Genomic DNA, 22709 nt, shown 5'->3' with positions numbered 1-22709 from the left:
AGATGGTGATTGCAGCCATGAAATTAAAAGATGCTTGCTCCTTGGAAGAAAAGCTATGACCAACCTAGACAGCATACTAAAAAGCAGAGACATTACTTTGCCAACAAAGGTCTGTCTAGTCAAAGCTATGGTTTTTCCAGTAATCATGTACGGATGTGAGAGTTGGACTCTAAAGAAAGCTGAGTGCCAAAGAATTGATGCTTTTGAACTGTGGTGTTGGAGAAGACTCTTGAGAATCCCTTGGACTTCAAGGAGATCAAACCAGTCCATCCTAAAGGAAATCAGTCCTGAATATTCATTGGAGGACTGATGCTGAAGCTGAAGCTCCAGTACTTTGGCCACCTGATGCGAAGAACTGCCTCATTGGAAAAGGCTCTGATGCTGGGAAAGATTGAGGGCAGGAGGAGAAGGGGATGACAGAGAATGAGATGGCTGGATGGCATCACTGACTCGATGGACGTGAGTTTGAGCAAGCTCTGGAAGTTGGTGATGGGCAGGGATGCCTGTCTTGCTACAGTCCATGAGGTCGAAAAGAGTCGGACACGACTGAGTGACTAAACTGAACTGAACTGATGACAGGAGGGCAAGTCCATGACGATGATGACAACATGACTGAAAGTGGAAGTTGTTCATAAGCTTTTGACACACTACCTATATCACTTTCTCCCCTTTAGTCTCTGTTTTCTTAGTTTTTCCTACTAGCTCTTAAGTTCTGTAAGGTCAGGGAATTCAGTCTGTTTCCTTGCTGGTACTTCTCCATTACTTAGGCAATGGCACCCCACTCCAGTACTCTTGCCTGGAAAATCCCGTGGATGGTTGCTAAGAGTTGGACACGACTGAGCGACTTCACTTTCACTTTTCACTTTCATGCACTGGAGAAGGAAATGGCAACCCACTCCAGTGTTCTTGCCTGGAGAATCCCAGGGACGGGGGAGCCTGGTGGGCTGCCGTCTCTGGGGTCGCACAGAGTCAGACACGACTGACGTTGACTTAGCAGCAGCAGCAGCAGCATACCATAAATATTGCTCACATTATTGAATCAATTTTTTTTCCTGCAATTTAAAGTACTTTAGCCAAGAAAGAATGGTACTATATTTGTCCTAGTAAATTCCAGCTTTGACCTGGCATATCAATGTTCACAATTATGAGTCCACATTCAGAGGTGTTTACTTAATATTACATCAGTTGGCATGTGAGACCTCACTAATTAGCAAAATATATGTGAAAAATGGGGCCTTGCTGGTGATATCAAAGGCATTCAGAATGTGGGGACGGGCTAGGGTATTTCAGAGGCATTCCTCACCCTCATAAGATGTAAGAATTCAGTGAGCCTGTAGTCTAAACTCAGTGATGGTATGAGGCTTAATCTTTAAACAGTCTTGTCTCCAGCCATTTCTAGGCAAACATGCTTGCCTGACAGTGACTATGGAATGTTGTCATGCATTTTATGCAAAGCACTAATCAGAGCACCCAGATGTACAGGGAGCTGGAATTTCATCTAGATTAGAGAACCAGTTTTATGTCTACTTCCTAAACAGTACGGACTGCGCTCATGGAAGGGGGTGGAAACTGAAGGGGCTTCACATCCAGCCAGGCCCAGGGTCCACATTACTGCCTGTACCACAGGAAAGTGAGGTAGAGGTGAAAATCGTACTTCATGGATTCAGGAAAAACGTCTTCTAAGATGAAAGGGCCATCCACAACTTCCTGTGATATCCCCCACACAGGACACTGCTAAGCTTCTGCATTTCAGTTAAAATCTGAACCCTAACTTCTCCCAGGCCGAGCCTTCACCTCCAAGCTTTCACCAACTCTTCACTTGCTCACAAGTATCTAGTGCTCATTTCTCTCTGTCACCAGGTACAAGCTTCTTTCAGGTCAGGGCTATGTTTTATATCCTCTGGGTCTAAGACAACATTTGGCTCTTATTCAATTCAGTTCAGTCGCCCAGTTGTGTCCGACTCTTTGCGACCCCATGAATCGCAGCACACCAGGCCTCCCTGTCCATCACCAACTTCTAGAGTTCACTCAGACTCAGGTCCATTAAGTCAGTGATGCCATCCAGCCATCTTATCCTCTATCATCCCCTTCTCCTCCTGCCCCCAATCCCTCCTAGCATCAGAGTCTTTTCCAATGAGTCAACTCTTCGCATGAGGTGGCCAAAGTACTGGAGTTTCAGCTTTAGCATCATTCCTTCCAAAGAAATCCCAGGGCTGATATCCTTTAGAATGGACTGGTTGGATCACCTTGCAGTCCAAGGGACTCTCAAGAGTCTTCTCCAACACCACAGTTCAAAAGCATCAATTCCTCGGCACTCAGCCTTCTTCACAGTCAACTCTTACATCCATACATGATCACAGGAAAAACCATAGCCTTGACTAGACGGACCTTTGTTGACAAAGTAATGTCTCTGCCTTTGAATATGCTATCTAGGTTGGTCATAACTTTTCTTCCAAGGAGTAAGCGTCTTTTAATTTCATGGCTGCAGTCACCATCTGTAGTGATTTTGGAGCCCAAAAAAATAAAGTCTGACACTGTTTCCACTGTTTCTCCATCTATTTCCCATGAAGTGATGGGACCAGATGCCATGATCTTTGTTTTCTGAATGTTGAGCTTTAAGCCAACTTTTTCACTCTCCACTTTCATCAAGAAGCTTTTTAGTTCCTCTTCACTTTCTGCCATAAGGGTGGTGCTATCTGCATATCTGAGGTTATTGATATTTCTCCCGGCAATCTTGATTCCAGCTTGTGCTTCTTCCAGCCCAGCGTTTCTCATGATGTACTCTGCATATAAGTTAAACAAGCAGGGTGACAATATACAGCCTTGACATACTCCTTTTCCTATTTGGAACCAGTCTGTTGTTCCATGTCCAGTTCTAACTGTTGCTTCCTGACCTAGTAAAAAACATTAATAAGTATTTTTAAACTAACTGTCTTTCTGGTCACCTTGAAAGCCAAGATGAAAGTTGTTTCCTAAATGTTTAAGAGGCCAAGATTCTTACCACTCTAAGATCAAGGACTAGTTCCTATTGGAAAGTATTTCCTTCCCCAGGTACAGCATACAGCATCTTGCAATGAACCTACCAGGAGAGAAAAGTAGGTCTCTAACTTCAAAGCTTTTCAGAGTGTGAGTCTTTTACAATTCCTATGGCAGATGCCATCAGAGCAGCCTGTCCAATTGTAGCTTCCAGCAGGAAAACTCCTTGGAGAATTTCTCTGCAAATCACTCACAAACTTCAACAACTGCCTTAAGTAGCAATGTCTGCTTGGGAAAGTTTGTCATAAAGAAGTCGGGATTCTCTGGCCTGTAGCCGGATGTTTCTATTTCACTTAAGGTGACTCTGAGGGGCTGGATGTAATCTACAAAGTTCTACTGTCTAGGTAAAAATTCCTCAGAGAGCTCCCCTTTCCCTTCCACATTTTATGGTAATTATGACACTGGGCTGTGTTACTGCTTACGAGCAAAGATCTGAATTTCAGAAGTAGGAAATTTGGCCTTGAAGAAGACAGTATTATCTTCACAATCTTCCTATTGTGATTAAGCAAACACATTAGATTAAGCAAACACAATTCTGAGTAACACCCAATCTGTCTTTTTTTTTTTTTTGAACAATGGAAATAGGACTAGTGTAATTTTGGGGTGGAATTGAGATACATCAATAAAAAATAAATTTGTCAAATAATACTAAAGAATTTATAGGGCTTCCCTGGTGGTCCAGTGGTTAAGAAGCCACCTTGCAATTCAGGGGAAATCAGTTTGACCCCTGGTCCGTGAAGATCCCACAAGGCCGCTGAGCAGCTAAGCCCATGTTTCACAACTATTGAGCCAGTACTCTCGAGCCCACAAGCCTCAACTACTGAAGTCCGTGCTTCTAGAGTCTATGCTCCACAAGAGAAGCCACCGCAATGAGAAGCTTGCACACGGCAACTAGAGAGTAGAGTAGCCCCCACTCACCACAACTAGAGAAAACCTGCGTCCAGCAATAAAGACCCAGGGTAGCCAAAAATAATAAACAAAAATATTTTTAAAATTATAGAGGAAAAACGGAGATAGCATAATACATAAGACATAGCTTGGAAAAGAGAGTACATGCTAGTCCACCCATCGAGTGAGAAATAGAATCAAGGGGCTCAAATTTGAGAAGCAGGTCATTCCTGTAGAAATCAGTCATTTATTCACTCAGCCACTATTTACTGGCCATCTGCTATGCCATATCCCCTGTAAGATGCTGAGAATTACTTGCAGTTACTAAAAGACATTGACTCAGTCCCTGAAGGATAATTCAGGTCTCCCAATGGTAATCATGCTTTAAAATTTCTCTGTTTCAATTGAATGCGTACATACTCATGTCTTAGTGGGAATCTAGGTCAACTATTCCTCTCCCAATAGTGTTCCTGTTTTACAGCTCATCTGTTTCAGTTGAAATGCTTGACTGGCTCCAGTAAAGCCCATCAGAAAAAAGTCGAGACAGTCCATCGGCAGATGATGACAATAAAAAGTCCTTTCTGTTAACCGCTCCCCCCACCCCCAGGTTAACTATCCCACATTTTATGACTGTTAAAAACTTGAAAGGCCAGCTTACATAACTGTGAGCTTGAAATAACCTCAGTTACAATGAAAAGGAAAGCCTTGAGTTGGGTCAAATGCTCCAGGGGTTTACATCCCAGAGCAGCAAAGGAATATTTTCTCTGCTGTCTGCCTCACCAAAGACGATAGCGGGACTGCGCAGAGCAGCATTTGTTAACAGGAGTAAGCTGATACTGTTGAGAGGGTCCAGAGCCCGGCACCCAGATGATCAAAGGAGCTGTTTGTGCATTAAGATCAAAAGCCCTGGCAGAGTATAGACTGGCCGAGCAGTGGTGGGGGGAATGGATGCTGCCTAGGTGCGCGATAAGAGCTCTACAAATATTTAAAAGGTGTTAACACCCCAGAAGGCAAGTCCTCATTTTGCTTCCTTGGGGATGACATAATGTGAGAAATAGTAAAGGTAAAACTAAAGCAAGAACAAAGCACATAGGGTATCTGGAAAGATTTCCTACAAATAACGAATGAAGTTTTTTGCAAAATGTCCAGCGTTTGATCCATGATGCCCATAGCAGAAACGAACTGTGCAAAACTTTCCTTCCTTTCGAATGTTGTCTTTCTTACCTTGTTACCCATCATTTAAGACTTACTAATCCATCTTCCACTTGTTGCCAAAATTCTTTCATGTCCTTAAAGGTCTCATCAGTGACCTTGTACCTACTTTTTGATTGAATACAATTTATGTAGCCACGTCATATAGACATCTACAAATAGGAAGCCTTTGGATGGTGGCCATCACTGATGTAATCCCTAGGGTTTTAGAAACCAGAAACAAGCTTGAGGGGACTGCTGTCATCAGAGAGGCTGGGGGACTTCTCTAAAGTGTACCAGTCTCATGACTGAGAAGAGAAAAAACCAGGTCTTGCCAACACGGGGCGAATCCCAGTCTAGAGCAATTTTGTTGTTGTTATTGTTTAGTCACTAAGTCATGTCTGACACTTTTGTGACCCTCCATGTAGCCCGCCAGGCTCCTCTGTCCATAGGATTTCCCAGGCAGGAATGCTGGAGTGGGTTGCTATTTCCTTCTCCAAGGGATCTTCCCAACCCAGGGATTGAACCTGCATCTCCTGCATTGGCAGTTGGATTCTTTAACCCTGAGCCACTTGAGAAAGCCCAGGAAAGAGTGGAAGCCCACGATAGTGGAAATACAAATGATCAATAAATATGTGAAACATTGCCTAACTTCACTTGTAATTAATACAGAATGCCAAATAAGACAATGAGATAATACTTTTCACCTATCTAGTTGACAAAAAGTGGAAAATACTGATAAATTTCAGTGTGAAGCAAAGATGAAGGCTGGAGTAAAGAGGTCATGTTCGTATGCTGCTGGTGATAATGCTAAACGATCCAACCTTTTTGGAGGATACTGCAGTGATACCCTAAGACGCTGACTGCATATAACTCGACCTAGCAATGTTCTAGGAGTCTTTCCTAATGAAATATTAGCATGTGTTGGCAAAGATATTAACTATGGTACCATTTACAATAACAGAATAATTGGGAATAACTTAACATCCACTAATAAGGAAACACCATGCAAGCATTCTGATACATTTAGTGTACAAAAGGTAAGTTTTAAAACAATAGAAGGAAGGATAGCATAACCACATTTTGTTTTAAAAAAAATATGTACGTGTGTACATGGTGTGTGCACAGTGTGGTGTGTGTGCACAGTGTGGTGTGTGTGCAGCGTGTGTGGTGTAGGCATGCTATGGTGTGTGTGCACAGTGTGGTGTGTGTGTGTGCAGCGTGTGTGGTGTGTACATTGTGTGGTGTGTGCACAATATGGCAGATGTCTGCGTGCAGCGTGTGTGGTGTAGGCATGCTATGGTGTGTGTGCACTGTGTGGTATGTGTGTGCAGCGTGTGTGGTGTGTACATTGTGTGGTGTGTGCACAGTATGGCAGATGTCTGCGTGCAGTGTGTGTGGTGTAGGCGTGCTATGGTGTGTGTGCACTGTGTGGTATGTGTGTGCAGCGTGTGTGGTGTGTACATTGTGTGGTGTGTACATTGTGTGGTGTGTGCACAGTATGGTTGATGTCTGCGTGCAGCGTGTGTGGTGTAGGCATGCTATGATGTGTGTGTACAGTGTGGTATGTGTGTGCCGCGTGTGTGGTGTGTACATTGTGTGGTGTGTGCACAGTATAGTAGATGTCTGCATGCAGCGTGTGTGGTGTAGGCATGGTGTGGTGTTGCACATGGTGTATGTGCATGATGTATGTGTGCAGTGTGTGAACCTGTACAGACACACTTGGAAGGGCTCGCACTGCAGGGCTGGCAGAGTCAGCCTCTGTAATTGGATTAGCATGGAAAGAAGGAAGGAGGGAAAGGAGTTCCTTTCCACTGGACACATTCAGTGTCCTTTGAATCTTTATTATAGATTCCTGTACTGATGTTCTGATCTCTGAGTCATGTTTCTCTTTTCCTGCTAGACCTTTCAAGAGGAAATGGTGCAATTTCTATTCGAATTCCAGCACAAGAGACCTTTTTCTCAGGAACCTCATTTGAGGACAGTGTCTTATTTTGCAATCCCCCCTCCCAAGTGTCAGAGACGTTCCCAATAAAGGGACTGATTGTCAGAGACATTTGTTCCCTAAAGCTTTGCTCGTAGATGTGATTATGAGATAAAACAGGGCCCAGCATTTCCTGTATTAAATATCACACTGAAGTAGCACTTCAGATCCCCACCAGAAGGTTAAACAAACAGGAGAGGAAGAACAACCTCATCAGAAACCTGCTTGCTTCTCCTTTCAGGGTTTGCCAGTAATGAAAAGCTTATTGCTTTAATCATTTAAATCCATATAATTTTTATAAAGAAGACTAAATCAGGATCATGGATGAAATGGATAATATCTTTTTACTTTGCTTTTGTGTACTTATCCAGTTTTTTAAAACAAATATATACTGTTTTTGTAATCAGGAAAAAAAAAACAGTGCTTGAAATTTAACATTTTTAACAGGAGGACACATAAGCCTCCTGTGGGCATTTCTATAGTCCAAGAAGCCCCAGTAATTTACAGAGGCTATTAACACTTAGGTTGGCAGGACTCCCTACTTGTGAAAACTAAAGCAGGGTTTTAGAAAGACATTTAATTAACAGAAAAACGGTGAAATGGTTTGATCTTGTAAAAAAACACAGCACTGGAGTCATACACTTCTGAGACTGATTTCAGCCATGTGACTGTGGAAGGCTGATGTATCTTTTCAGCCCCTTGGTCTCCTGGCCCGTGAACTGAGGGAGTTGATTATGAACCTAGCAGAGGACAAGGCTGAAGGGAGGTTGTTAACCAGGAGATGTTGCTAATAGCTCTGCAGAACGCACATGGAAACAGAGAGTTCCACTGTGTCCCCAACCTCTCGGAGACCCCAAAGGAGCTGTCAGATCATCAGGGCCTCTGAGGAGCACTGGATGCTTTTCTGCCTCTGATCACAGACTCTCGTCCTGGTGGTGTCCCAGTTACTGGGCCCCAGGGTCCTTCACTTCTGACCTTTTAGCAGTTGGACTTCCTCCATCTTTCACTGGCTGAGGTCTTTGCTATTCATCGTGCCATGTACATCCTTCCAGACCATACCCTTAGTCTTAGCACAAGAAGTTCTGTGACTTCTAGCATCTCCAGGCTTGTGCCCTCTCTCTAGGAAGCTTGTACCACTCCAAGACGGCAGACTTACAACACAAAGCTGCCCCCAACACCTAACACACAGACCACCTCTACTGTGTTCCCAGGACTCCCCCCTGTCTCCGTTGTGACTCTTGCCCTCCACCATACCCTTGACTGATGAAGGACTAGACATCCTTCGCTGACGGTGGGCATTCTGTCCCTCCAATAGGGAGGACTCACTCACTGTCTAGCTGTCCCAGTGTATGAAAATCCCTTTAATTGACTGAAATTTATACATAATATATATACTTTCACTTCTTATTTCGGGAGAACCTTGTTAATCTTATGCATTCATCTAGATTGGTGAATCCTTAACCTCTAACATGAATGAAATATCCCCCCTGAAAACTGTCATAATACGCTTTGGACTTTTTGATGGTATGATACTAAAATTTCACAGTTGTTCAGTCGATAAAAGTTGTGTCTGACTCTTTGTGACCCGATGGACTGCAGCAAGCCAGGCTCCTCTGTCTTCCACTATATCTGAGTTTGCTCAAATTCATGTCCATTGAGTCAGTGATGCTATTAACCATCTCATCGTCTGTCTCCCCCTTCTCCTCCTATCCTCAGTCTTTCCCAGCATCAGGATTTTTTCCAATGAATCAGCCCTTCACATCAGGTGGCCAAAGTATTGGAGCTAGGGAATGGCAAGCCACTCCAGTACTCTTGCCGTGAGAACCCCATGAACAGTATGAAAATACCACAGTGGCAATTTTTAAAAATCCAAGTTGTCATTGAAACATGTATAATATCATGTATGAAACGAGTTGCCAGTCCAGGTTCGATGCACGATACTGGATGCTTGGGGCTGGTGCACTGGGACGACCCAGAGGGAGGGTATGGGGAGAGAGGAGGGAGGAGGGTTCAGGATGGGGAGCACGGGTATACCTGTGGCGGATTCATTTTGATGTTTGGCAAAACTAATACAATATTGTAAAGTTTAAAAATAAAATAAAATTAAAAAGAGAGAAAAAATAAAAATAAAGAAAATTTAAAAAAAATCCAAGTTGTCCATATTCAAAGCTATAAAACATGTTGTTTGCCAAAATGCAAAAATATCTTTTGACATCAACGTAAGAAATGCTTAGAAAAAGCAGAACACAGTGTGTTTTTCTCTTTCAAAGACAATTTCTTTCTCATCTGATACAGCCAGATATGACTTTTTTTTTTCTTTTTTTGGCAACACTTGAAATAGCTGGGACTCAAGGTGTGCTCCATACTTACTACATGCCAGTACTATTCTAAGGTTGACAAAAACTCTAGGGAGTAGGTAGTCTTATTGCCCCACGTTTTAAAGATAAGGAATCTGAAGTTTAAAGTGACTTACTGACACTCAGAATTTCATGTGGAAATACTGGAATTCAAGCCAGCACACCCTGGCGTGAGCAACCATTCACTTAAGCAATGTGGCTCCAGCTAACACATTAGAAGGTGAAAAGTTGACTAGAACAGTTTCTTTTTGAAAAATTCCTTATATTTACTTCCAACAATGTACGCATCTCTTACTTGTATGGGTTCGATCCCTGGGTCAGGAAGACCCCTTGGAAAAGGAAATGGCAATCCACGCCAATATTCTTGCCTGAAAAATCCCATGGACAGAGTCTGGCAGACTACAGATCATGGGGTCGCAAGGAGTCGGACACAACTTGGCAGCTAAGAATGCACACACACACACAATGATCTATGAAGCTGGAAAATAGAGACTAAACTCTGAGGCTCATACAACCTATAGGCTATGATCTTAAATAAAGTTAGGAAAGATCTACAATGTAGTCATTTTTCACAAATTAAAAATAGCAACTGCACAGTGTATGCTTTATTAGAAGGTAAGTGTATACCTGGGCTTCCCTGATGGCTCAGTTGGTAAAGAATCCGCCTGCAAAGCAAGAGACCCCGGTTCGATTCCTGTGTTGGGAAGATCTGCTGGAGAAGGGATAGGCTACCCACTCCGGTATTCTTGGGCTTCCCTTGTGGCTCAGCTGGTCAAGAATCTGCCTGCAATGTGGGAGATCTGGGTTCGATTCCCGGGTTGGGAAGATCCCCTGGAGAAGCGAAAGGCTACCCACTCGAGTATTCTGGCCTGGAGAATTCCATGGATTGTATGGTCCATGGGGTTGCAAAGGGTCGGACATAGCTGAGGGACTTCCACTTTATATCTAGGGAATAAAGAATACCAATTTTAAACAAACTTTCATAGAAAATGGAAGAAGATGAAACACTTTCCAACCCATTTTATGAGGCTGGCATTACCAAACAAATACATCACAAGAAAAGAAAATGAGCGATCACTATCTTTCATGAACATAAATGCAAAAAAAACCCAAAACAAAACACTGAATCCAGCAAAATATTAAAAAGCTCAGACAGCACAGCCAAGTCCTACAAATGCAAGACTGACCTCATCCAACGTTTAAAAATCAATCAGTGTAATTCACCGTATAAACTGAAGAAAAACCATGCAGTCATCCCAATAGATGCACAGAAAAGTGTGTCACAAAAGTAGCCATCCATTTACGATAAAAAAAAAAATGTATTAGAAAAGTAAGGATTGAGGAGGCTTTCCTCAACCTGATGAGAAACAAAAGCCAGGACAAAAATCCTGACAGCTGCCATTGAACTTACTGCTGAAAGATGGGTGGTTTCTCCTCGATTCTGGGACAAAAGCAAGGACGTCTGCTCTCCCCGCTCCAGTTGGCCAGCCTACCGGAAACCCCAGCAATGCAGGAAGCAAGAAGAAGTGTGTAAGCACGAACGGTTATCCATTTACTCTACCACTTGACTTTCAATTCAGTTCTATTTTGCAGAACTACTCAATCACACTTCTTTTTAAAAATAAATTCTATCTTTTCCTGATTTTATACAGCAATTATCATTATTCTGTGTGTATTATGCTAGGTGCTTTTTCAATTTCATTAAATATTTTGACTTTAGATCAGCATTTCTTAAAGTAGACTTCTACTTTTCTTTATCTAAAATCGTACTTCCTGATGAAGTGAAAACCTCTCTCTGGTATTATTCTGAAGACATTCCTTACTGAATCTTTCTGTATGTTCTCAACATGCCATTAGCAATCTAATTTCCTCATGTATCCTGTCCAGCTTTCAACAAAAGATCATAAGGGCTGTCAAAACGCAAGATAATGCACAGTCTCAAGAGACAAAGCAAGCTTCAGAACTAGACTCAGACATGATGCAGTTTTTAGAATTATCACACAGGAAATTTAAACTAACCATGATTAATATGGGCTTCCCAGGTGGTGCTACTGGTAAAGATCTCACCTGCCAATGCAGATGTAAGAGACATAGGTTCAATCAATGGATTGGGAAGACCCCTGGAGAAGGGCACAGCAACCCACTCCAGTATTCTTGCCTAGAGAATTCCATGGACAGAGAAGCCTGGTGGGCTACAGTCCATAGGGTAGTAAAGAGTTGGACACGACTGAAGTGACTTAACACGTGATTACTATATTAAGGGCTCTAATGGAAAAAGGAAATAAGAACAGATGTAAGCAGAGAGAGGGAAACTCTAAAAGAGAAAGGGACTTTCCTGGTGGTCCAGTGGTTAAGAATCCATCTTGCAATGCAGGGGATGGGGTTCGATCCCTGGTTGGGGAACTAGGATTCCAGATGCTGCAGAGCAACTGAGCCCATGTGCCACAACTATTGAAGCCTGCACACCAGAGAGTCCATGCATTGCAACAAAAGGTCCCACGTGATGCAGTGCAGATCCCATTTGCTGCAACTGAGACCCCATGAAAGCCAAACAAATATCTTAAAAATAAATTTAAAAATAAAACAGAAAATAAAAAAGAAATGCTAGAAATCAAAAACTTTGTAACCAAAATGAAGAATGCCTTCAGTAGGCTCATCAATACACAGGACACAGTGAAGGAAACAATCAATGAACTTGAAGAAATATCAGTAGAAACTTCCAAGTGAAAATGCAAAGAAAAAAATGAAGAAAATCTTGTGGGATAATTACAAAAGGCATAACTCACTAGTGATGAGAATGTCAGCAGAAGAAAGAAAGAAAGGAACAGGAGAAATAGTTTAAATAAATAATAACCACTGAGAATTGTCCAAAATTAATGACAAACACCAAATCATAGATCAAAACTCAGAATCTACCAGTCAGGATAAACACAAAAAAGTCTATGCATAGGCATATCCTATTTAAACCACAGAAAACAAAAGACAAACTCTTGAGAGACATCTAAAAACAAAAATCAAAGCAAAAACACTTTCCTTATCAAGAAACAAGGATAAGAATTACATCAGATTCTTGATAAGAAACTATGAAAGCAAAAGGCGAGTGGGGTGACATATTTAAAATGTTGAAAGGAAAAGCAAAAAATCATCAAAAAATTCTTCAGAGAAAAGGTAAGTTTCCAGGTGCTGCTAGTGATAAAGAATCCGCCTGCCAATGCAGGGGACTGTGGGTTTGATACATGGGTTGGGGAGGTCCACTGAAGAAGGAAATGGCTACCCACTCCAGTGTTCTTGCTTGGAGAATCCCATGGATAGAAGAGCCTTGAGGGCTACAATCCATGGGGTCGCAAAGAGTCGGACATGACTTAAGAGACTTAGCATGCTCATATGTACCTAGAGCTTGCAATACACATCTACAATTTCTTAGTCAACAGATTGAGAAGGAAGAAATTAAATTTTTTTCTGTTCACAGATGTCATGATTATTTACAGACAATCCCAAAGAACTGACCCAAATAAACGATGGAAAAATTCCTGGAACAAATAAGTGATAAGAGCAAGGTTGCAGGATATAATACACAAAAGTCAATTGCGTTTCTATATACAACCACTGAACACTTGAACCTTGAAATTACAAACACAATGTCATTTATCTTAACAACCTACCCCCCAAAACTAAAATATTTCGGTATAAAATACTTCAAATGTATTATATATACGAGGAAAAGTACAAAACTCTGATTAAAGAATTCAAAGAAGATCTAAATTAATGGAGAGATATTTCAAGTCCTTGAATAGGGAGATCCACTGTTAAGATGTCAGCTTTTCCCAGTGTGATCTAAAGGGTCAATGGACTCTCAATCAGAATTCTATGTATGACACAGGACATTGCATTTGTCAAAATCTATACACCTCCTTTGTACAATTCTGTAATGGCAGTGAAACTATTCCATCTGAAACAGGATACTATGCATTTGTTAAAATCTGTAAGAACTGTGCAACACAATGAGTGACCTTTAGTGTGAAGTAGGCAATGGCACCCCACTCCAGTACTCTTGCCTGTAAAATCCCATGGACGGAGGAGCCTGGTGGGCTGCAGTCCATGGGGTCATGACTGAGCAACTTCACTTTCACTTTTCACTTTCATGCACTGGAGAAGGAAATGGCAACCCACTCCAGTGTTCTTGCCTGGAGAATCCCAGGGACGGGGGAGCCTGGTGGGCTGCCGTCTATGGGGTCGCACAGAGTCGGACACGACTGAAGTGACTTAGCAGCAGCAGCAGCAGCAGCAGGGACTTCAGTTAATAAAATATATCAGGTCTTCCCTGGTGGTCCAGTGGTTGAGAATCTGCCTGCAATGTGAGGGACACTGGTTCAATCCCTGCTCCGGGAAGATCCCGCGTGCCACAGAGCAGCTGAGCCCATGTGCCACAACTACTGAGCCCATGCGGTGCCACTATTGAAGTCCATACTCCCAGAGCCTGTGCCTCTGCAACCAGAGAAGCCACCACAGTGAGAAAACCCACATATGGCAACACAGAGTAGCCCCCGCTCACCGCAACTAGAGAAAGCCTGTGTGCAGCAATGAAGACCCACCACAGCCAACAAATAAATAAATCTCAAATAATAATAATAATGTATCAATACTGGTCCAGCCCCATGACACAGCCAGGTGGTAGAGACAGGACGTGGGGAGGAGAACGAGATATGCCGTCTACACAGGACGTGGCTCTAGGGATCAGAAATAAGACTTCAACTCAGTATTGTTCAACTGAATCATAACAGAGTGGGGGCTGACATATTTCTTATTGTCATAGCATATGACTTAATTTCTCAAATCTAAGATTCCCAGAGGAGAGAGAGGAAAGCTGTGCAGGGGGTCCCCTTCATGGAGCCCTGCAGAAGTAACCGTGGTGTGGCCATGTCTCCATACTGCAGGAGCCTCCATGGGCACAGCCCTCGTGGGTTGGGTCAGGAGGTCAAGCCTCGTTCCAGGCGGCCTTCAGCCACACTCTGCTCCTGGTGACATAGGTGGTCCTAACCTCGCTTCCTGTCGTCTCACATGTGGGGGGCTCTTGGCCACAAGAGAAACAACTCAAAATAATTCTCAGCCACTGGGTGAATAAACTCCTCCTTTGGAGATGATATCACATTGCTAGGCTTCCCTGGTGGCTCAGTGGTAAAGAATCCACCCGCAACACGGGAGACCTGGGTTCAGTCCCTGGGTCGGGAAGATCTAGAGGAGGGCATGGCAACCCACTCCAGTATTCTTGCCTGGAGAATCCCATGGACAGAGGAGCCTGTTACAGTCCATGGAGTTGCAAAGAATCAGACACAACTGGGCGTGCACGGATCACTGCGTCATCATCGTCACATTTCTAGACCTACTCTGAACTACAGATCTTCCTTGGTGAGGTTCGTGTAAATGGAGGATCGCTTGAGTGGTTTTCACTGAAGTTCCTGCTTTCAAATGCATCCTGCTAGCTTCCAGTGGAAGTGTCAGAATCCTGACCCGGCCCCTCACCTAATTTCCATTGGTGTTGAATTCTATCAATACATTAGGATTTTACATGCTTATCCGAAGAGCCTCACAGAGCATCTGTGTGTGTCTAGGTATGGTCAGTTGCTCAGTCGTGTCCGACTCTTTGCAACCCCATGGACTGTATGTAGCCCTCGAGGCTCCTCTGTCCATGAAATTTCCCAGGCAAGAATACTGGAGTGGGTTTCCATTTCCTCCTCAGGGGGATCTTCCTGACTGAACCTGTGTATCCTTCGCATATAGGGCTTATAAATTGCTATGTTGGTGTGTCAGGAAACATAACTTCTGAGCGCTGCTTGGTGGAATATGGATTTCACACTAGGGGCAAGGCTGGGTTAACTCAGAAAAGAAATGAGTACATGGCCACTGGGAAATATTTTGTCCTTTTTGGTATTCTCTATGTATTCTGTGGAGCCCAGGTAATGTTACGTGGAGTCCAAGTATCACAGGAGTTTTCGTGGTATACTTTTGAGAAGTCATAGGAAATCATACCTTGATCATATACTATCTGAGCTCTAAGCATCTTTGAGAAATGACCTGTGGGGGAGGAAAATTGTACAAGAAATGCTGGAGGAAGTGATTACTTAAATGTTAAATACTGAATTCAACTGTGGAAACCAAAAATTTTGCTATCAAAATTTGAGAATCTCAGACATCTGGAAATAAACATACCATAAACCACATTTTCAAAAATCACATGAGGAAAGAATTAGATGAAACTTATTAGGAAGAGGAGTATATAATGTATATAAATTAAATTCTATTGTCTTCTAAGTTTTACAAAAATATTTTTAACTGACTTCTAAAGGTTGGCAAGTTGCCATTAGAAAACAGAAAAATTTCCTTCAGGCCATAGAAGAGTGGCCTGGAATTCAGAAATGGACTGTATCCTGGATTGTAAGATGAAATGTTGAAATTATTTTCTATTTTGATAAATACTAAAAATAAACTTATTTTATTGAATCTGCTGTTGTTCAGGAAGGATAGTCAGACAATCTAAATAATACGTAATAAGTTTCAGGTTAAAACATGAATAAATAGACTAAATGTGATGACTTTTAGTGAGTTAGGAGTCCAAACTATGGGTTTAGGAGAAATGGTCCTAAAAGGCAAGGAACACAGCCTTCTTTATTTTTGTGAATTGTATTTTTTAATATTTATTTATTATATTTATTTAATTGACTGGGCCAGGCCTTAGTTATGTGGGATCTAGTTCCCCCATCAGGGATCAAACCAGGTGCCCTGCACTGGAAACCACTGGACCAACAGGGAAGTCCTTCTTTTGTGCATTTTAAATACTCGATAGGTGTTAATGAATTACACCTATCTAAGAAGTACACGTAGTTTTGAAATCTAGTTTTCTGAATCCTAAACTAAGATCAAGACTATGTCGGGCCCAGTGGCTTAAGTGAGAGGGTGAGAGATATCAAAATACTGGGTAACTTAGTTATCTGCTCGTTAATGACTTTGATTAAAGCGCCGGTGATTAATATTGGCAACGTCTCATAATTTAAGTTTCAAGGAAAAGACAGGTTACTCAAAATCCGTAAGGACTGGTCACAGGGAAGGCCGGAACAGCCTTTGAAGAGAGAGGTCACCCTCTCCCTCGGGGTCCCCACTACTTCTCGGAACCATCCTGGAGACTGGACGCCGGCTCTGCGGGACGCACCGCGGGCAGATAAAGGCTGTGTCTCTGGCAGCCAGGACGGCTCGGGGGTCCGCTCCCCACGGAGTGGCCCCGCAGCAGCTTCCAGGAGTTGCCGCCGAGGCGGCGGGCGCGCGGCGCGATCGGAGGCGGCTGCCCTGCCCCCGGGCGCGCTCCCCGCGGGCGGCCGTCCTGCCAGGAGGCGGTGAGGTCATGGGACCCGCGGCTCCGAGAGATGAAAGGGCCCCGGCGCGGCCGGCTGGCACCAGGCGAGGCTCCCAGCGCGCAGCCCGGGCGCAGCGCGGGGGCCCGAGCGCCGCGGGCCCAGACTCTCAGCCCGGGCTGGGGGGCACCGCAGGGGGCTTCCTGGGTGCCAGGGAAGAGGAGAACGACGGGATCCGGGTCAAACAAAAGAATCCTAGGGCGGGGAGGCGTGGGGGCGGCTACCTGCTTGAAAGGAGCGTTCCTAGAGCCCTGCGCGCGCGCGCGCGCGCTCTCTCTCTCTCTCTCTCTCTCTCTCTCTCTCTCTCACACACACACACACACACACACATACACACGCACACAGCCACTTGGCCTGCCTTTGATGTGCGGCAACTGATCACCGATCAGATTACGGGCATTTCATCTCCCTGCTCGTCTGCCTTTGATCTGCAGGCTTCATTTTCTTTTCCCGGGTTGGAGGTTTCGTCTGGGCTTGTGCCGACATACATTTTTGGGAAGGTACAAGCGTTGGGCGCAGAAGGGCTGCCAAGGAGAAACTCAGTTGCCGAAAAGGGTGGTGAGTCCTTGGAAAGAGTTCAGCACGTTGAAGGTACAGCGATTTCTGTTTGTTGTGGCTTTCGGTGCACTTTTCCTGCGTGTTCTCAGAAAAGAGGGTTTTAGTCTAGGGGGCCACGAGCATTTCTGTCCTTGAGTACTCTGTGTGTGTGTGGATGAAAGGAAATCCGATACTCCGGGGTCGGTTTGGTAGTTTGTACAAAGGGTTTGCAATCTGCCGCGCACATTTTACTTGGAAATGAGTTGTTCCAACAGGACCGAAGGGGAGGGAGCTAACTTGAGCCGTCTCCCCCGCCGCTGCAGAGCCCGAGGTCTGCAGGCTGTAACCGCTCTAACTATTTACAAGTTGCTGTACTCAGTATACAGGCGGAGGGACTCCATGGATGCCAATGCTTTCCTGTTTTCTCATAGAAAAGAGCACTGCATCTCTGGTAATACTGTTTCTTTATTTATTCTCTCACCTCCAAGACACTGGCCTAAGAAATACATTTCCTTATGCAGTATGTCCCCTCCAAGGAAGCACTGGAGAGCCATTCAAGTACGATTAAAGCCCTTTTCTGGGTAAAACTTAAGAACTGTCAGACAGGGAGGGTTAGGTTGTACTGAGTTTGGTTTAAAAAGAAATCCTCTGGTGATCTTCTGGAACCTTTGCACGAGCCTCAAGTGCAGACACATCCTGGAGGTTAATATTCTTAAACTGACATGTACTTTTAATGCAGTGACAGCTGTTGTGAGTTAAAATTTGCCAACTGTTTATGAAAACTGGGTGATCAACAGTTACGATGTTACACAGTTTTTAGTCCCATTTTACCTTTAGTTTACACTCAGTATGGCAAAACCAAAGTATATGGCTGTGCTGAATTTACAAGTTAACTTGTCAATTCAATGATCACGCGTGCACAGTGGAAATGTAAGAGCACCGTGTTCATATTCGCTCATTTCAATGTTTTGGTCTTAGTTTTACTTGGGTAGAGTAGGTATCATCACGGCAGTCTATTTAATGCCAGCCGAACCACAAAGCAAGTATAAGTGATGAGATCAGTTATTTTTTAGTCAGAAATTCTGTTGAGACCGGAAGGGCCTAATGAGCCTCATTTCATGTGTAATTAATTTTTCAGAGCCAATTAATTAAATTACTTTCTAAATTTTCCTCTTGATATTTGAAGGAGCATAATTAGCATTGTTTACTTAATTTTAAAACTGATAGCTGTTAAGTGGAGATTATTTAAAACCATACCAAACTGACTTTATTTTTAAGATGTATCAGTAAGAATTTAAAAGATTTAACTCCTGTTTTTAGTCATGCCAAGACAGGCATTTAAATTTTTGTTTTACTGACAATGTGACAAAGCATGTTCACAAAATCCTGAATGATCAGCTTAGGTTGATTTTTTTTTTTTTCATTTGTTTGCTGATAAAGTCCTCCTTACATCACATTGCAGCAATAATGTTCACAATAGTTAGAATAAAACAATAATTAGGATAAAGAAAATTAAACTTTTAAAATAATGACTAAAGAGAAGATGCCTAAAGAAATAGTGCGCTTAAGAACTCAGTCATTTAGTTCAGATTTGGGACTTACAATTTTTTTTAATGACTATTATTCTGCTACTAGGCTCATTCTAACAAACACGCACTTTTTCAACAGAAAACAAAAGGGAGAATTGGCAATTATCTGATTAATTTAGGCTTTGCAGAGAGCTTGCTTGGGCAAGTCAAGTCATTGAAAATCCACTTCAGGGTCTGAATTAATTCAGGGAATTGTTTACATCTTGTGTCTTGGTTGAGAAAAGAAGCAGATTGTATTTGGTTTTAAAAGAAGGCTGCCTATTGCTAAATGTACAGGTACAGTCTTAAAAGTCATCTCTGAACTGATTGCTTTATGTTGATTTTGACTGTGATTTAAATCGGTAAGATTTCTTTCCACTGAAGAAAACCCTTACATTACATTCTTCAAAGCCCTTTCCTATCTGATGCTTCAATGGCAGCTTTGTTACTGCAGAAACTCTAAGACTTCAAAAGACTTATTTCTAGTCCTGATTCTCTCACTGAGCAGCTATGTGACCTTAAGGGATTCACTTCACTCCCCAGTGTTCTCATGTGGGGAATGAGGGAGTGGACCAGATCGTCCTCCTGAAATAAGCAGGGTGGAATTTTTATAGCTATTGTACTGATGAGGAAGCTAGGACTATGGAAAAGTCACTTGACTTTCTTAATTAAGTTACGTGGCCAGTTTTCCAAGTCTTGGTCCTGTGTCCTTCCCAGTTCACCGTGGATATTTTCCAACACCTGCTAAAACAAATGCACTGCTGACTGGAGAACAGGGTTAGTTTGAAGATCAAGATAACCACTTCCTTCTGCTGTGTAGTTTTTGTTTCCATGAGATATGTGTCAGTCAACTGGACCAGTCCTCTGATTTCCCAGTTGCTGTTGCTTCTGTGTTTCTAAGCAGTCTGAACACAATTACTGCCACACGCAATTTACCAGAACATTTAAAGTAATTTTCACAAAAATGTAATATATCTATGCAATGTGGAATTATATATACTTGTGTATGTGTAGATACAGGTGGGCATATATATTATGCACATATTTTGACATTATATGCACATTCTTTTTGCGTTTCCAAGGAATTGATACTTTCTTGAAGGATATCAGTGAAAGTGAAAAGTTTGACGTAATAGTTAACTAAAGGTTGTTATTCCTTCCTGGAGAGTCCCAGTGGGATTTTGTGAGATTTCAGTTTACAGATTCAACATGGGCTTGTACATGATATATATTTCATATTACATTTGATTATATTAAGAATTCTTTAGCAAGTTTCACTAACTCCTTCTGGGATTTTTTTCTTGGAAAAAAAAAGAATATATCTCTTGTGAATAAATTTATTTATTGACTATAAATTTTTCACATATACACTGATCTCAAGGCCAAATAGCTATCTCTCATGTGTTATCACCCTCATAAAGATTTCATATAAAGCTTTACAGATTATTACTTAGTAACATTCACTAGCATTTATTAATGCACTAGTTATTAATTCACTTATATCTATGGAGTTCTTGTGTGTCAGGCACTCTGACAGTATTTTTAGGATACCATCTCATTTCCAGCAATTAATTTTGTCGCTGCAATTATACAGATGAGAAAAGTGAGTCTCAGAGGGATTAAATATCAAGTACAAGCTCACAGGACTAATTAAGTGCACCACTGGAGTCTGATTTCAATTCAGGTTCTTTTGTTTTAGGGCTGGGCAGTTAATTCTGTTATAAGAATTGCATGGAGCTGAACTTGACTGTTTAGCACACATTACAGCCAAAATTTTAGGAGGGGAATGGGCTTTTAAAAAAATTTTGTTTGGTATATTTTATGAGAGTTATTAGAATTTTTTGATCAATTTTTCCATCATTGGCCTAGAATCTTCAACTATAAAGGACCTCAGGATCTAAGTCATTCTTTCTCTGCTTCAGGACTGGACCACACTCATGCATCCTTCATTGGTGTGGTTGGTCAGACTCTCTGTGATAGCAGGGCCAGTCCAGGACACCCTGGAAACTTTCAGAAACCAGTGCACCATTAAGGAGTGATTCTTTACATGTTGTCAGCACTACTTAGAGGAATGGGCTACGAAAGGGGGCGTGAGGAGGCTCCCTGGTGGCCATGCTCCCTCAGGTCCACTCACTGGCTGAAATCACCACTCCAGCCTGACCATCTCTCCCATCCTTGCTTGCAAAGTACTTCAGCATCACCCATTGTGACTTAACTCTGCCCTTTGATGAGGGGGCAGAGGGAGATAACATGGGGGTTCTGAGCGACTTGATCAGACCAATTCTTCCAACACAACTTGCTCCCTCTCTGAGAAGCATTCTGAGAAGCATAGCTTTCTCCATCCTGTCAGTGGCGCCCAGGACTTAGACAGCCCTACAGCCTAGCCTTGGGGGCTGCTGCCCAGTAAGCCTGCTTCTTCATCCCACCATGTACAGAGGAGTCAGTCCCCTGTGTTTCTTGGGAAGCAGAAAAGGAGCATCATGGCCTGTTTCTTCTCTCAGTAAACACAGAAGAAGATTTTGACCAACGTGGTGTCATAAACTCACCAGGATCAGTGCACCTGCTGCAACTTATAGCAATTTTGTACTATAGATGTCATGAGTTTGACATTATATCAACTGAATAAATACCCTCCTTGGCCTGTGTTAGTCACTCAATCATGTCCAACTCCTTGTGACCCTATGGACTATAGCCCACCAGGCTCCTCTGTCCTTGGGATTTCCCAGGCAAGAACACTGGAGTGGGTTGTCATTCCCTTCTCCAGAGGATCTTCCCGACCCAGGAATCAAACCTGGCTCTCCTGCATTGCAGGCAGATTCTTTACCATCTGAGCCACCGGGGAAGCCCTAAGCCACATATATTAATTTATGCATTCTTGGTATGGTGATGATTATATTAGGAGTCAGGAAGCCTGGATTTTGGATCCTGCTTTGTTATTAACTTGGTGTGTGACCTTGGACAAGTTGTTCCCTGTCAGGCCCCCGCCCTACACAGATGGTCTGACATCAATGGTCAGCAATGGGTGCTGGGAATTACTTAAATATTTGGGTCTTTGTTATATTCCCCTTTATTTTCCTAACTATATTTGGCAAACTTTGTAACTCTTTGAGATTTTTACCCCTATTTATTCATTCATTCAACAAATTTTTAATGAGTACCTACTATGCACCAGGCACTGTGAAGGAACAGACAGAATTCACGATTCTTATGTGACTTGCATTCTGCTCCTTTCCCCCATGAAATAGTGTTTTATGCTGAAAATTACTTGAAAGTCAAGCAATTTTTCATTAACTTTTATTTCAGTGAGCTAGCTTATCACGGAAACTATTTTCCCAAGAGGTTTGTTAACTTCATTGGTTCAACTTTTTTAGGAACATATTCTAAACAAATACACTTCAAATCAGCCTAGCTATTGCTAAAACTAGCTTCAGAAAGCCAACTCTTAACGTTATCTTTAAAACTACACCTCTACCAAAATCCTCCTAAGAATTTGGCTCTTTCAGGGAATTGCTTAGTGGTCTAGTGGTTAAGTCTCTGGACTTTCACTGCCATGGACCAGGGTTTGATCACTGGTCCCAGGGAACTAAGATCCCTAAATCCCCAGTAGCCAAAAAAAAAAAAAAGAATTTAGCTTTGTCAGTAAAATTTCAGTTCATTAATAACAACCAGTGTGGAACTTCCCTGGGTTTCCCAGATGGCTCAGCAGTAAAGAATCCTTCTGCCAATGCTGGAGACAGTTTCAATC

General features: G+C 42.6%; 1 protein-coding gene across 2 annotated transcripts in view; it reads left to right on the top strand.

Moving 5' to 3' along the window:
* Window positions 1-17187: 17187 nt before the first annotated feature.
* TNFRSF19 (TNF receptor superfamily member 19) overlaps window positions 17188-22709 on the top strand; it is a 90846-nt gene continuing 85324 nt past the window's right edge. Inside the window, exon 1 of one of the 2 annotated variants that reach the window (XM_027557575.1) lies at window positions 17188-17450. The gene's annotated coding sequence lies outside the window, so the exon portion shown is untranslated. Of the gene's footprint in view, window positions 17451-17752; window positions 17848-22709 lie in introns of those variants that run through there. The other variant, XM_027557578.1, reaches the window with a different exon arrangement.

The sequence above is a fragment of the Bos indicus x Bos taurus genome, chromosome 12 (genome assembly GCF_003369695.1).
Source record: "Bos indicus x Bos taurus breed Angus x Brahman F1 hybrid chromosome 12, Bos_hybrid_MaternalHap_v2.0, whole genome shotgun sequence".
NCBI lineage: Eukaryota > Metazoa > Chordata > Mammalia > Artiodactyla > Bovidae > Bos > Bos indicus x Bos taurus.
This window is presented reverse-complemented; position numbering and strand designations above follow the sequence as displayed.